The following is a 14,962-nucleotide window of genomic DNA, read 5'->3' on the forward strand; positions in this document are numbered from 1 at the left end:
TGGGCTCGTCAAATAATCAAAGGCCAAGGACTTGCACTACTTGTCCAACTGCTGCCAGGAAACGAAATCACCCAAACTTTAAAGACTCACATCCTGGAGACTTCCTCACCCTTTACAGTCCAAAAGTCAGTGTCCATCTACTGCACCGACACATAAGACTGCCTTATTATGCATTACCCCATCATTTTTTATTTTGTTTACTATTGGCTGCTACTTTCGTCTTTTCCCAACGACGTCATTCCATCATAGTGACGTGCATTAAACTGCAACTTACAACGTTAAGGATATGATACTGGTAGGATCAGTAAAGCTTTTTGGTTCATCTTCAACATCTGTTCCAACTGTTCACACAATATTTTGACAGGGAACACCTGTAGACACACTATAAGCTCTATAGTCAAGAAATATATTATGGATTTTACAGCTTACCGAAAATTATGTACAATGTAGGCTTACAATCAAATTTTCAGCTACACAGTTATCGAGAAAACGTAAATTGTGAAACAGACAAAATGCATATTACATGTAAACAAACCTCATCACAGAAATAGCCATGTTAATTTCAGTAACAAACCAAAATACGAAAATTGTAAGCTGTACAATAATGTTAAATTATTAATTAAGTTATCTTTTGGAACTTTATATCTCATCTTTAAATTTAGGATACAGAGACACTGAAATTAATCCTAGTTTTTGCCAGTTCAATCTCAAGTAGAAATAGCCAATTTGAAATACGAAAATTATGCCGTAGTTTTGAATTCAAAAGCATAGTTTATTCTCAAAACTTTTCAGGCCAAAAATACTTTCATTATTTGTGAATCCTGATGAGGAACATAAAACAGATTTAACTATTCATAGAAAAACACAAAACTGCAAAACATCTGTTTGACAATCAGAGAGTAAGACATGCCAAATCAGATTAAGTTTATCATTATAAACACAATATAAACATTATATTACCATAAATAACTACCAATAGTTACCGTAAGCTTTATTCTAAACCTTCATGTATCACATTTTTCTAGTTTCTATTATGGTACTAACCTGTGTCAAAAGCGTGTACAGAAATGCCAGAATAGCAAATCCAGCCTGAACCTGGAGTTTTACTAGATCTTTGACTTATCAGTGCTGACGAAACACTTAATTGTTGCGGAAGCACGAAAGCGGGTGTACGCTGAAGGCTCGCTCGATAAACTGTTGCCACCACTAATATACGTAAGTACTGTAATCAGTTGCAAAAGTGTATCAGAATCTGACATTACACCTTCTGGTAGAAAATGACATCATGGTCAAGACTATATATTTAAAGCAAACGTCGACTTCAACCTACTACGAGAACGTATTTGTATAAGCTTGCACAAAAAGAAGAAGCAGCAGCCTGGGAGATTATCATCAAACCTCATCACGAAAAAGCTAAGTACCATTAATCCAGCTACGCCTTCTGCACTTTATTCAGATTAGATACTTTAGAGTAGAAGACGAGTACTAGAATGCGGTCATGCCTGAAAGTTTTAAGCATGCAATCCAAATTTTAGGACCAATCAGACAACCTTAATAAAAATATTTTCATATTAAATCGTGCTCAGAAATAATGATCAATACTATGTATTTGAAATAAATAGCTTGTCATAAAATGTTCCGTTAATATGAATATTCTATTCCCAACATAACACATAAATAAGGTGAACGTTTTTACTATCTACTAACGATGTTGGAGTTCAGATATAATGTGATACAGATTGATGTGCTGTGGTGTTAAAAATCTACAAGTATGATTTCGTGCTGTTACCACCTCAGCTGGTGGTGGTGGGAATTGCATCTGCACACCAGTGGTGGAGAATCGGTGGCTGCTGGCTAAGCCTCATGAGCCGGCCCAGCTTAGCTGCTCATGTACCGCCTTCAGGTATCTTAATCACTCTACGTACATCCCAGGTCACTTTCGGCACAACAGCCCGGTTTCATCTATCTGAACTGGAAAATGCCTTGGTTCCATTTATGTAGAGACATCCTGTGCAGCATTTCTAAGGGAATTACTGCCAAAGTTTTCTAAGCTGGGCTCATTAATTATTACTATTATTGAAATTACAATGAAATGAACACCTTTAGCTGCTTACAGGCGTTGATATACGTCAACGGGTAAAGACGAAAATGTGTGCCCCGACCAGGACTCGAATCCGGGATCTCCTGCTTACATGGTAGACGCTCTACCCATCTGAACCACCGAGGACACCAAGGATAGCGCGACTGCAGGGATTGATCTCTGGCACGCCTCCCGCGAAACCCACACTCTCAACGTATTGTCCCGCACTACATTCGTAGTGCCCCCGCCCATTATACTCATTACTCGCGGCGCGTTGCCGATTCCCGTAAGAGTTGGGGCACTGTTTGTGCATTCGCACAGAGGAAGAAGATGGTCAAGTGGCTGGTGAGCCTTATATATATATATATATATATATATATATATATATATATATATATATATATATATTACTATTATTATTGTAATTTGTTTTCTTAACTACTCTGTATTCTGTGCCGATGCTCATGTGAATTCTATAACAAATTGAAACCCATACTCAAGAGTTCCTCGTTTGTGTGACTTGGGAAGCCTGTCCAAACTGATCAGCACCTCGCTCCCAACACTGTCGTTATAGATCTGCTCAAACGAAATGTCTGAACTTTGATATCTGGACAAGATATGTAAAGATTACAAGTTACGAGATTATGTTCAAAAAGACTGTGAACACCTCTCTTACATTTATTTACATGTTTATTAATGGGGGACACTCTGAAAGTAACTTTTGTCATTTTCTTCACATGGAAACTTTATTGTCAAAAACAAATAGTATATTCCGCCATAGTCTTCACCGACATTGAGGCATTTGTCATAGTGAGCTATTAGTTTGAAAAAACCACTATGGTAAAACTCGGCGCCCTGCGATACAAGGAATTGTCGCACAACCTGTTCCGTCTCAGCGTGTCCTATACTATAACAACGTCGTTTTCATTCGCTAATTTGGAAGGCTGCCCACTTCGACCTTCATGCTGCATGCACTGACTTCGTTCCCTGAACGTGCAACCCTGCGACCAACCATTTAACGAGACATACGTGGTATGTAGGCATTCGTGGATGACTGGTACACTAGTACCACATGTCCATTCATACGGGGTAACACCATGCATCTCCAGTGGCGACCGCATTGTCAACATACGTTCGTCTTCCATCGTGATGTGTACTCGAATAACCGAATATTCCGAGCATGCCTGTCTGAAGGCCTCCTTTCCGTCATGGAACCAGCAACAGGTGCGGATTCATATGGCATCTGTTTTTCACGTAGTATACCATCTTCTCTTTCAAAAACAATGACAAAACTAATTTTCGGAATGTTCTTCACGTTTATCCTGGCAATACTGGAGTTTTTAGATCTTCTCTTGCATTTAAATAGGCATTCTACACGTTTTAAATTATATTCACGTAATGATATAGACGTTATAAATATTGAATAGATAACGATAGATGTTACAGATATTTAATACAGACTACAATAGTTGGAAGTTAATACTAGTAGCGGAAAGGAGTAGAAGTTGTAACAGGAGAAAAAGACAGAATTTAAGTAGTTTGTGCATAGTAAAACGAAGATAGAGCACAATCCAGGAGATGTAAACTCGTGTTACTGATAGCAATGGACGTGAAAGAATGGATGTGTTGTGTATGACGTCATACACAACAGTAAGGGGAGGTGGCATACAGAGTGGTAAAGCAACTTCCGTATGAAAGCTGGACAGGAGCAGATTAGCGAACAAAATAACGCAAGGAAACAAAAGATTTACTTACATGTATTTCTCCAAACGTATAAAGACTCATTGCAAATAATGCAGCAAAAAATGATGTCCAGATTTAAGACAGCAATAACTAGGAAGAGTCTCTTTGCACTACGAACAAACAATGGTATCATAACATTGAGGCTACAAGTGAGAGTGGACTGTGTGTGCGTGCTGCGAACCATTGTATATTGCGGCAGCAGAGGGGGCTCATAGTCTAGAGCCATGTTAGGTGTGGCTCAGTGGGCGCGCACTATTGGGTCTGCCAGATCCCGTCCTACTGCTATCAGGGTATAAAGGGAACTTGCAATTCTGTTACCAGATCTATCTCACCATCTATGGCCGTCCTATCGCCCTCACCCCGACCCTTAAGTACCTTGGCGTCACCCTCGATCGTCGACTCTCCTGGTCCCCCCCATCTCCGGACAATCCAAGCCAAGATACGCTCCCGACTCCATCTCCTCAAGCTCCTTTCTGGCCGTATGTGGGGTCTGGACCACTCCACCATACTCCACATCTATAAATCCCTCATCCGCCCTATCCTTTGTTACGCCCATTCGGCCTGGATCTCCGCCCCCCGTACGTTTTATAAATCCCTTAAAATCCTTGAACGCCATGTTCTCTGCCTCGCCTATCGCATCCGTCTCCCCTCCCCCATGCGGATCCTGTATGATCTCATTCCGTTCCCCTACCTCCTCCTTTTCCTTGAAAGGATGCGGATCCTGTACACAACCCGCAAACTCGATCCTCCTCTCCCACTTCTCTCGCCCATCCTCTCCCGCCCCCACCTGCTGCCGCTCATGTATTCCCATGTCCCACCCGGTCTCCATCTCTCCACCCTCCTTACCTTCTCCCAAGGTGGCTTCCGCCAGCTCCCTCTCCCTGATGATGCCCTCCTCCCCTCCATCTACCCTTCCTACCAACTTAGATCCTCCCTCCCTCTTCCTGTTTTTACTCCTTTGGCCACCCTCCCACCCTTCTCTCCCTCTTCCCTCCCTCCTCCAATTCTCCCCACTCCTCCCCCGGGCTTCCCTTCCCCTGTCCCTCTCCTCCTCCCCCCATCTCCTCAGCCATTGGCATCTTTGTTCTCCCCTTTCCCCCACCTCACCCTTCTTCCCCCCTTTGGCAGGTCCCCCGACTCGCACACGCTTAGTGGACATTCACGCGCCGGAGATCATCGCCCTCAGTGTCTGGTGTGTGCTGTCGTGTTTAGTGTTCACCGTCACACTCCATCGTTCACCTGTGCCATCGCCATCTTCAGTGTTAGTGCATCATGACATCAGTTTGTAGTGTGGATTATCGTCGAGTGTGAATGGCTCCGTGTTTGTCTTTATGTGTCTACTGTTTTATTACCCACCGTTATGTGACATCTGTTGTTTATTATCTACTCTACGGCTGAAGAGCGGCGTAACGTGCTGCTGACAGCCTGCCTGTTTGTACCGGTTTGAAAATAACAATAAAGGAAAAAAAATCTGTTACCAGCTTCGCGACGCTATTGGTGTCGATACTTAATAAGACAGGGTGAGAGAGTGAGAGTGAGAAGAACGTATCAGAAAGAAGTACTGAAGAAGGGGGAAAAGAAATGGCCTGACTGCTCCTGATAAAAAAAGCGCAGGAAGCGTAACTAGGGGATGACAGGATCATTGCTTTACGATTTGCCACAGAGAAGATGGGCACATGTTTTAATGTTTTAGGGAAACATTGCAAGGTTGGAAAATGGAGTACTTCAGCATGTTCTTAAAGGAAATGGAACATTAAATAATGCAAGTATCTTGTTCCAGAGGCGGACAGTACCAGCGGAGAGGGATACTCCGAATGTTTCAGTTATATAAATCAGCACAGTTACGATAATATACTAGTGAGATCTTGTTAGGTAATACGCTGAGGTGAAAATTACTTGACCTGTGATGGGAGATGTTGGGCTGCACTCACACAAGGGAGTTGACATCCTAACGCAGCGTATGAGGAACTGATATGATCAATTAAACGGATGTTACTCAGGTAACACTCACAAGCAATCACGAAAGTTCTAAACTTCTAGAGTATTCACTACTCGTGTTGTGATCGATTACATTGATGCAGTGGAGGTTCGTGGAACGAGTGATTGACAAGTGTGCGTTTCACTGCCTGTGTAATTGTACTGCGAAATTTCTAGTGACCATAGAGGCAAGCGGAAGGCTTCCTCCTAGTTCAAAATGGTTCAAATGGCTCTGAGCACTATGGGACTCAACTGCTGTGGTCATTAGTCCCCTAGAACTTAGAACTACTTAAACCTAACTAACCTAAGTACATCACACACATCCATGCCCGAGGCAGGATTCGAACCTGCGACCGCAGCAGTCGCACGGTTCCGGACTGCGCGCCTAGAACCGCGAGACCACCGCGGCCGGCACTTCCTCCTAGTGGTGACAGTATTTTCTGCCCAGTTGAGTTGCTCGTCCAGGGTTACAGAAAAGTCTTTCACTGTTTACTTTTAGGGATTCGTGATATCGTCGAGAAGAACGGGAGGTAATGTTTCGCGGAATTCAGAACAATATACTTTTAATCGGATTGAGGCGTGGCGTCGTACTATCCATTTCTGTCCATGAGATATTACTGTCTGCCAGCAGCTAGTGGCTGTTCGGCGTGCCGGCTTCTCGCCAAGGCCAGTGACCTGCGAGTCGGTTGTATAAAGGCGTGAGCATGCCCTACGTAGAGAGAGAGAGAGAGAGAGAGAGAGAGAGAGAGAGAGGCTTAATTGTTCTCAGTGGTGAAAGAGGCTTGCCATGCGACGAGGTAGCACAGATTTTGGTGGGCCACGGTGAACACCGAGGCTGTGCGTTACGGACGAGTGGCTGGTTCACCGTGTAAGTAGGCTGTTTAGGTTTTTATATTGGTAACGCCACGTAGCGATCTGTATGAAAATCACTGGCTGTGCTGTGTGCAGTCTGTGGCTGGTTTGCATTGTTGTTGCCTATTGCAGTGTTGAGCTCTTAGCTGTTAACAGCGCGTAGCGTTGCGCAGTTGGAGGTGAGCCGCCAGCAGTGGTGGATGTGCGGAGAGAGATGGCGCAATTTTGAGAGCGGACGATCTGGACGTGTGTCCATCAGAAAGAGTAAATTTGTAATATTGGATTATCACTTTTGAACACTATTGACGTAAATACATTGCTTGTTTTCTATCATTTGCTAACTATGCCTATCCGTAGTTAGTGCCTTCAGTAGTCTGAATCTTTTATTTAGCTGGCAGTAGTGGCGCTCGCTGTATTTCAGTAGTTCGAGTAACGAAGATTTTTGTGAGGTAAGTGATTTGTGAAAGGTATAGGTTAATGTTAGTCAGGGCCATTCTTTTGTGGGGGTTTTTGAAAGTCAGATTGAGTTACGCTAAAAATATTGTGTGATAGTTTAGTGTTGATCAGAATAAGTAAAGAGAGTAATGTCTGAGTAAGTTCGGTTTTGCTCAGCTGTTTGAAAATCAAATAATGTAAGAAGTTTATGAGCACAGTAATTCAATAATTTTTCTAAGGGTCGTTTCAACCAGGAGGGTTCGAAAGTTGGTATGCAGTGGATGGGGGATGCGTTTAGCTGCGATATGGTTGCTGCCCCTTTGGTGGAACCCGTCGCTTCCTGCCTGTGCTTGAGAGGAGTCCACTGTTCAGAAGTCGAGACTCCAGTGTCACCTGTAAGGGTTGAATTTTCACCGCTTGGTCGTACGCTGTTTATACAGGGACTTATGTGCTTCATTCGGTGAGCATCTGACTTATCATTCCCCTGTGCTAGTGACAGTTTTTGAGACCAGCAGTGTACCGTCAGGTACCACCATTCTGGTTCTCAGATACCTGCACTAGGATTCGAACACTTCGTAACTTAAACGTGCATTCTGACTGTGCTGACTTCAAATAATGTGAAGGACTGACTTATTGCTTAGCTGCGAACGGTGTTACCACGCAAGCAGATTGATTTGTGAACTGATCTCGAATAGCTGTTTATGGCCTAGTGCCTGTGTACGCTAACAACTACTCCATAAATTGTTCTCGTTGTGATCATTGTAAGTGTATCCATGTGAGCAGAAGAACCATCTACGTTTATTCAGACTGACGTTTAACCTGTTTAAGCCCTGAGGTGTTATTTAATTATCTTGGTATGACTCTGTTGGCCACTTCAAATATTGACCGAACTGCCTGCGGCTTTCAAAGCTTTGAATGATGACATTCCCTCGTAGTGATGTTACAGTTATTTTTATTTAATATGTCTATCACGCCTTGCTCTTATCTTAAAGATTTTGATGCTTGCTACTTTTCGGAGCTGCTGCCTGTGAGCAGTTGGTTGTTACCGAATTCAAATCTGTCGTTTATGTTATAATATTTGATTTGCTAAGAGGTTGCAGCTTTAATACGAGCCACTTATAGTTGTTGTAATTTATTTTACCGTCTAATTATGTTCTCTTAATTGAGTAATGATCATTATCTGTGCTCTGAAATTTTGGTATTCCTGAACTCAAATTTTAAGAAAATTTTAACAAATTTTATTTTCTGCTTTAAATTTAACATTGAAATTTCATTAGTCTGTAACCACATTTTCAAGTGTTGCTAACTGATGATTGTGGAGGCTCTCTGTCAAAAAGTACTAAGTAGTCTTCTGTATTCTTCTGTATTTGTGGTAAATAAATTGACGTTGAAAGTGTATTTATATTGTGTCTAGCACCTTACCATTGCACCAACTAGCTCCCTACCTTTTCAGTGGAACATACGATAAAATTATCGTCTTAAAAAACGTCAAAACAAATTACAAAAATTAAAAGAGACTCTCATTAAAGCTCCAGTCTCTTAGCAACTCAGATTTCGAAAAGTGTAAGCCAGGTTTGCATGTGGCTGCAACCAAACGCTTACAGGCAACAACTCTGGGAAACAAGGACCTCGGCGTAACCACTTCCAATTTCAGCTATTCTAATGAGAACTACAGGAAAGCTGTATGCGACAATGTAAAATGTTTTTAGCCCAGACCAATACATAACAGATACATTGATCAGCCAGAACAATATGACTACAAGCATGAAATTTTCACTTTGCAGCGGAGTGTGCGCTGATATGAAACTTCCTGGAGCATTAAAACTGTGTTTCGGACTGATATTCCAACTCGGAACCTTTACCTTTCGCGGGGAAGTGCTCTACCATCTGAGCTGTCCAAGCACTCACGACCCCTCCTCACAGCCTCAATTTCGTCAGTAGCTCGTCTCCTACCTTCCAAACTTCACAGAAGCTCTCCTGCAGATCGTAAAGCACGTGCGCGCGAGAAGAAAAGGTCCCGAGTTCGAGTCTCGGTCCGGCACACAGTTTTAATCTGCCAGAAAGTTTCACATGACCACCGATATACTATCGATATAAACCCGTCCAGGCGAAAGCAGCGTCACCTGGCGAGGAATGATCGCTAGTCAGACACATGGTGTGTGCATTATCGGTCGGCGTGCTGTCCGTATGCAGAACGGGAAATGCGCGCGATCTCTGAGTTTGACCGAGAGCAGATTGCTATGGGAGCTGGTTGTGATGGTCCGAATACTCGGCACGAGCATTTCGGAAACTGCATGACTTGTCCGGTATCCGAGGTGTGTTGTGGTGAGTGTCTTCAACAAGTGGCGAAATCAAGGTGAAAACACGTCGAGAAGTCGTGGGGTTGGGTAGCTATACTTTACAGATGTTCGACGTTGTACGCTGGGTGGATTGGTAAAGCAGGACAGGCTGCGAACTCTTGCGGAGAAAAAATCAGACTCTAATGCTTGGCAAAGTGCAAGTGTGTTAACACCACGGCTTCGGCAACTACGACTGAAATGGGCACGTGATCATTGGCACTCGATATTGGCGGAGTGACGAAGGGTTGGATGGTCTGATGAATACCATACCATCTTCGTCATGGCGATGGGAGGGAGCGAATCCGTCGTCTTCCAGGGAAACAGCTCCTTAACTTCTCTATTTAGATGGGCATCAATGGCTCCAGTGACGATACAGCAAGACATCATCAAGGCTAAAGAGTATCGTACACCGAGCGAGGTGGCGCAGTGGTTAGCACACTGGACTCGCATTCGGGAGGACGATGGTTCAATCCCGCGTCTGGCCATCCTGATTTGGGCTTTCCGTGATTTCCCTAAATCGCTCCAGGCAAATGCCGGAATGGTTCCTGTGGAAGGACACGGCCGACTTCCTTCCCCGTCCTTCCCTCACCCGATGAGACCGATGACCTCGCTGTCTGGTCTCCTCCCGCAAACAACCCAACCCCAGTATCGTACACTGGTTGCAGACTTCATGACGATCTTAGTTTGCCGACGGTCGTGGCACTTTTTAACCAGATAATGTGCTATGTGACAAGATCAGGAAGATGATGGAGTGATTTGCGGAACACATTTTCAAGATCCAATTGATCTGCTCGCCCTCCAACTCGCCAGTCTGAACCTGATCGAACGCATCTGGGATATGATTGAATGTGGCGTCAGAGCTCATCGACCCCTCCCGCAATATACGGGTAGTGGGTGACTTGTGTAGGCAGATGTGGTGCCATCTCCGTCCAGCGATCCACCAAGGCTTCATCGCTTCCATGCCATGACGCGTCGCCGCTGTTATCCGTGGCAGAGGCGGAATTATCGGCTGTTAGGTAGGTGTTTTTGAATTTTCTGGCTGATGAGCATATATTAAACAGAACGAATTCCGTCTTCAGTACGAGAGCAAATTTCATCATTCATAACTTTGAAAACCGCAGCCAGTTTGGCCAGTATATGACGTGGCCAACAGGATCACACCACGATAACTAAGTAACACCACAACGCCTTAAAGAAGTGGAAATAAAGCCTGTGTAAATAAACGTAGATGATCCTTCTGCCAACTTGAATGTACACTGATTGTGGCAAGCGGAAGTTAGCTCATTCAGCAATTAGTCTATAAAGAACGATTTGACAGGAGTTAATGAGATCAAAGATAAACTTACTTACATGATAACACTGGGAAGGGCTAAGGAACAATTCAGTCCTTCACATTGTTTGTACATATCATACGTAGAATGCACACTCAAGCTGTGAAGGGTTCGAGTCACAGGGCAGTTTACTGAGAATCAGGATGATAGAAACTGACGGTACACTACTGGGCTCCAAAACGGTCACTAGTACAGGATAATGATAAGTCAGATGTTCACCGAGTACTGCACATAAATACCTGCGAAACAGCGCTAAACCAAGTGGTCACATTCCAATCCTTAGAGCTAGGAGAGTTATTGGAGTCTCTGCTTCTGAAATGTGGACTCTGTCCAGTACAGGCTGCAAGCAACGGCTGCCACCAAGGTACTGACCGCAGGCTACCAAAAGCCGCACTGCCCCATCGCACCGCAAGCCACTTCCACCAATAACGACAACCATATCCCTCTCTCTTTATACGGAGTGCATTCTCACGCCTTCATACAACCGACTTGCACGTTGTTGCACCCTGGACAATGGCAGTATTGACGTGATGAGACCTGGCTCTTAATTAAAGCTGCATTTCGTCGGCAGAAAAATGTTTGCCAGATGACGGAACCAACAAGATGTCATTGACATACGAGGAAAATAACAGTGGGCCCTGGACTGATCTCTGTGGAAATCCTGAGAGAACATGTTTCCAGGACGACATTTTACTCACACAGACATTCCACTGCTTTTTGCTTCTCGAATAGCTTTTGAACCATAAAGTTTTGAAAATGGCAGCGTCGTCAGCGACCATTTACAAAGTAAAATTAAAGCAATAACAGCCCTCCGTCGCAAAAATGAAGACTTTTGGCCTATGTTTTGGCACTGCTAAGAGTGTCTTCATCAGAAGTAAAACACTAAAACTGGCCTGTAACATAAGTACATAATTTTAACAACTTTTTTTAATACAAGTACTGACTAGCTGTACCAAGAAGAATCAGTACTTACATATCACGTATAAATTAAATATCAAGTGCTAGAGCTTTAGTCACAGAATTTTAAAATAGAAAACATGGAAGGCAACCCACTACGGGCTGCTCACACATGTCGAGCCACGGTAGCGCTAGCGTTAGCAATTGCGTGCAGGTGAACATTACAGCAAGAATACCATCTAGTAGCCTCAAATGTAAACAGGCCACTTAACATTCAAAATATAGAGAGACGAATATTATGATGAGCGTTGTTTAATACATGAAGTAAAAGGCAATATTTTATCCGACAGCAGCAGGCATGGTAACAGTTTCTCTACTTAAGAGCTTACAAGTACAGTTTAAAGGCTGAAAACGCTATTACAGAATTACAAAGGGAGCTGAATAACTCAGCGAGTAGAAAAACGGTATAACATGAAATGTAATTAATATAAACTATTTAATGAACAAAAAATTATGAAGCGACTTAGAAAAAATATTTCGGTAACTGCACGAGAGAACACGAAATCAAATATCAAGTAACGGCTTTACGCCGTTCAAGAAGCTAAATTTTTCGTAATTGTAGCTGCACATTATGAATGAGGCCACCATTTCGATAAAGGTGTTTAAAAATTTCTAATTCTTCGAGAACATGTGATCTACGCCTTTCTTCTGTGTTCAAAATGTTGACATCGTGAACAGCTTCATGCACGTGATCTATAATCAGAAGGTGGTCGGAAAAGGACGAATTTTGGATAATTTTTTCTTGAAAGATAACCTTTTATCGGACCGTAAAGGCACGTCGTATTTGTGCCATGTAGTAAGAAGAGCAAGTGTCGCAAAACATCTTATAGCCACCAGAGTTTTTCAATGGGGAACGGCTAGATTTTTTTTCAAACAATTATTGGTTGAAGAGGCTATATTACAGTTGTATTTATTACTAAGAAGGCGTTGAATCTGATAGGAGATGGGCCCCAAGAAAGGAATAAAAAAAACTTCTTTTTTAGACTGGACTCAATGAGAGAGGTGCCGCGTGCTCTAACTCTTTCAACAGCTATGTTTCTTTACGAAAAACATCAAATGAGATTTTATCTTCTACTACTGTAAGCATCAAGTCAAGAAAATTCAATGGACAGGCTGGTGAAGGAGTCTGAGTATTTTACTTTTGATGAAGTGCCGAAACCTAGGTCGAAAGACTTTATTTTTGTGACCGAAAGACTCCATTTTTGTGATCGAGGACTGTTATTGCTTTACTTTTAGTTTTTGCACCGGTTCAGCAAACAATCATAGAAATTTATCTGTCGATTTACTTTCAAGCAGTGTATTGACTGCAGTTGACTGTAGGATATTTGCTTTACAATGATTACAAAAACGGTACCGGTTTTTGTCATATAAATTTAATTTGCTTAAGCGTTCTATAATTTTGTCAACAATAGTATATTCGAGGCCTTTGAAAACAGCGGATAATATGCCAATAGAACTTTAATCAGAAGGTGACCGCTGGTTCGTGTTCTTAGGGATAACTCGAACAGTACTTCCTTTCCATTGATATGGATATACCTCATCCACAAAAGACAAATTAAATTCAGGGAGTAGAAAAAATATCGTACGTAGCGGTCGGCATTCGATTTCTCGTATCAGTTCAAGACAAAAATGTACCAAGCAAAACCCATCCCCGCCCATAGCTTTAACAGAAATTCGATTTAGAAAATAAGTCTCTGGTAACGCTGTAACTGAATGTAGCGTGGCCAAGAACAAGTAACATGAACTCTGCGCCGTGCTGCAGCTGTCCCATTAGCTCTGTTCGATGTATGGCAATTTTTGTTCACGAGACCACCAAAAAGTATTTGCTTGTCTCAATCTTGGCAATAAAACGTTACAGGCCAACATTTGTCATATAAGCACAGAACTAGCTTGTCCGCCGTTATTATTTTGAATTAAGGTACATAGATATAAATGACCACAGTTTCAAAACGAGTTCACTGTACCTTACTACGGTTAACAGACAGCCGACGCACCCGTTACGAGCGAAATATCAACATTTTCACTGGAAGAACATATGGAAGAATATTCACAACTCAGGGCTTATTTCCAAAGATAGCACTGTGTGGCGCGACGTTGTATGTGAGATGACTACTACAGGCGGGAAACAACGTAAAGTTCATCTGAGTCCGACGCCATATTTTGGTAAATTCCATCTTATCGAATCGCTTGTACATACGTTTCCTTCTGAGATCAAACCGGAATATGGCCCTGGACTAAACAAAAATGTCGAACAAGTCCAGCCTACTTAACGACTGATCACATACTGCACCCATAGTCGAATATCTTTCCCAGGGCTAAAATAACTGTTACACCTGGCTCATAGGAAATTACGTGTATAACACCATTATATATACGACAGATGCATGTGTGATTTTTTACAATACCTGTCAGCTGAACAGAAATCTCCAAACTAGAAAGATGTTTCCATTAATTTTTCATTTTTCCACTGAATAAGTAAAGTAAACATTACCAAAACGTAATTACAATCCGAAAGAGAACGAGGAATGTGAAAAATATTGGTTACTTTCCTTCATAATTTTTGTTTGTTTCATTATGTTATTTAATGTGTGCATCAGGCCAATGACCAGAAGTAATACAAAGTGAAGCACACGCCTGACGTACAAAAGTCTCGCGTCGGGATTGACGAGTACTAACTTCATTTGGTTTCCATTGACTGACAACACTTTAGTTAATGGAACAGTAGGTGACAAGAATAAAAAAGAGAAAAAAAAAAGAAAAATGAAACCTGGCAATGTCATTGGGAACGGATATGCAGATTCGCTGATGTTCGAGTTGTATTAACGCCAAACTTCGTTTCGAATAAGTATTAGATTGTATACCCAGCACGGTATCTGGTGTATTTCTTTCTGCTACTGTAACTTTATTTAAACATTTAGATGTAACATGAATTTCTTACATACGTAAACTACCACTTTGTTTCATCCAAGACGCAGATAAAGCAAGAGAAATGATAGTTGAGACGTTAACATCGTCTGTATCAGTGAGTTTCAAAGAACATAATAGGTAGGCTAAACTAGATCGCACATTACCCTACGCACAATAATTACATTATACACGTTTGCGTCCTGGCTTATCTTCACATAGGTGGTACGTACACATACGAGCAACGTTCACTTTAGAGAAGATTTCCAAAGCGACCACCTTCACCTTCACATATCGCCACATGTTGTTGGCCAGATCCTATGCAACACACCTACATTCGCCAT

The sequence above is a fragment of the Schistocerca gregaria genome, chromosome 5, assembly GCF_023897955.1.
Source record: "Schistocerca gregaria isolate iqSchGreg1 chromosome 5, iqSchGreg1.2, whole genome shotgun sequence".
Taxonomy (NCBI): Eukaryota; Metazoa; Arthropoda; class Insecta; order Orthoptera; family Acrididae; genus Schistocerca; species Schistocerca gregaria.